This window comes from Protopterus annectens, chromosome 3.part0 (assembly GCF_019279795.1).
Source record: "Protopterus annectens isolate FY-2018-M chromosome 3.part0, PAN1.0, whole genome shotgun sequence".
In the NCBI taxonomy this organism is placed as follows: Eukaryota; Metazoa; Chordata; order Ceratodontiformes; family Protopteridae; genus Protopterus; species Protopterus annectens.
The window spans coordinates 1,628,758,801-1,628,761,338 of record NC_056731.1 but is presented as its reverse complement, the minus strand read 5'-3'; positions in this window follow the sequence as shown (position 1 = coordinate 1,628,761,338).

Genomic DNA, 2,538 nt, shown 5'->3' with positions numbered 1-2,538 from the left:
TCAGGGGTTTGAGTGTCCAAATGTACCTCCAAATTCAGTATATACGCACATCTGTCACTGTAGAAGAAATGGACAGCTATGGACCTTCCTTCGATCCATCCTGCACATCCTTAGCTATCTTTCATATTGTTTTACCCTCTTTGTGCCCCCTTTTTCACCACTTTCCTATCACACCTTTTTAGTTTCTTTTAAAGAAATTAGCATGGGGGTAAGTGGGAGTGAGCCTGTTTGTGTGGTGCTAAGCAATACCTACAGAGATTAAGAACTTTTATGGTTAACTGTCTGTCAGCATAGTTAACCAGAAGTTAGCATTGCTTACTGCCGTGCAAACCCATGCAAATTTGCCTACAACTGCTTAAAGGTGCCTTAATCATGCTGTATTCAACAGCCCTTGCTCTGCCTATTTACAGAATAATCAGCCCTAGCAAGTCTTGAACCCAGGACCGTACACACCATAACCACAGCAAGTTACCACTAAGCCATGTGAGCTGTAGATATGTCTGATGTTTATTCAAAAATATCATGCAGCACATTCATTCAACAGTAGGGAAAGGAGTCTGTAGAATCAGTCAGGTACTCTATATATGCATGCATATATGTATGGAGATACATATATGTGGACAAATGTATACATAATACATATTTATATCTATATCTATATATATATATATATATATAGAGAGAGAGAGAGAGAGAGAGAGATGCATCCATATTTATATCCACATATATGCATACATACATATATATATATATAGAAAGGTGAATAAATACATACAGATATACATAAATATATGTATATGTATACATAAATATACAGAAGTATATGACAGCTACAAACACATGCAATCAAGAGATCATACTGCTGTAGACTAGAAGTGTAAATTGGAAAATGCACTCACTGGAAGTATCCCTTAAAATGGGGAATAATAACATCTGTGCTGTAACAGAGACCTGGTTAAAGGCAGCAGGAAGCACCCCTGCACTATTAGCCTATAACTCATTCCACAACTTTTGGCTGCAGAACCTGGACTGAAGCTTCAAACGTGGAGGTATTTTCATATTCATTAAGGATGCACACACCTCCATAGTGGTAGACCAGCATTATGCATTACAGATCCTGCAGGCACAGCTAACATTGGGTAAGACAGTCATTCAAGTTGTAGCCTGCTATAAGTCCCCAAACATGCCCCAAGACTCACACTCCATGTCCCTAAACACCCTGGAGAATATTAGTGTCCAACTTAACACTCTCATACTGGTTGACTTCAACTACCCCACCTTTAATTGGAAAAGCTAGTCATGTACCGATGCACATGCCCATCACATTGACCTGGTCATTCCTGACATGAGCAACTTTTGCTCTACTCCAATAGTGAACTCCTTCCTTGTTATATCTGAACACAAATTAATCACCTTTGGAAATCCACAGACCCTCCTGCACAGGTAACCACCATGAAAAGTCTTTCCAAAGCTAACTATGGCCTCTTAAAAACAGAGGTGGCTAACTTCATGGCAGCCATGCAAATGGAGTCTAGTTGCATGACAGCTGAATCAAACAATGCACTATGAACACGTACACAAATGCATGGATACTGCCATACTCAATACAACCAGGACCCTTACCTCCAAAAAAGGAAGCTGATCTGGTGGTCCCCTGCCATAAAGAAACTATACAATGGAAGGAGGGAACCGATATGGAATAAGGTGAAGTCCCAAAACTGGAAATAAACCCTTATCAACCTCAATTAAAAGTTGAGATCCCTCAATTACCACAAAGTTAGCTGTGAGAACAGAATTGGAGCACAGACAACCACAAGGCCTCATACGGTTATGTAAAGAATCTCCATGGCAATACCAAGATTTCTTCTGAGCTACTAGACAAAGACTGAGCCAACAAATAATGCCAATATACTGGCTGACATCTTGAGTGCAAACTTTACCCCCCCCCAAGGACCAATCACAATACCAGTATACTGTCAGGTACCCAGTATTACTGCAGCACAGGTTAAAACACTACTGTCCAAGACCAAGAATATAGTTTCTATGAGACCTGACAATATCCCTGGCTGTGTTGTACATGACCTACAGAGTGACCTGGCACCTCACCTGTGTGCCCTGTTCAAGCACACCTTCACCTCAGGCTTTGTTCCTACTGAATTGTGTATTGCTACAGTCACCCCTCTCCACAAATGAGATGTGACTACAGACCCTGGGAAATACTGCCCCAACTGCCTGACACGTCTGTTATGAGAAGCTATGGAATGCATCATCATGCACCTAATAAACAAGGATATGGGAATCTGCAGACTCTGGATCCCACACGGTTTACTTTTGTGAAGGGTAGGTCATACCTGATCATTCAACCTGGTAAACCTCTTGGTGTTAGTCACCTGAGTTGTGGATGAAGGCAAGGTAATACAGCCTAACTTGATCTGGCCAAAGCCTATGATAACATTCCCCACTCAGGTATCATGCAATAACTCACTAAGCTAGGCATTAATCCCTATATCACTAGGTGGGAACAGAGGCACAAATACA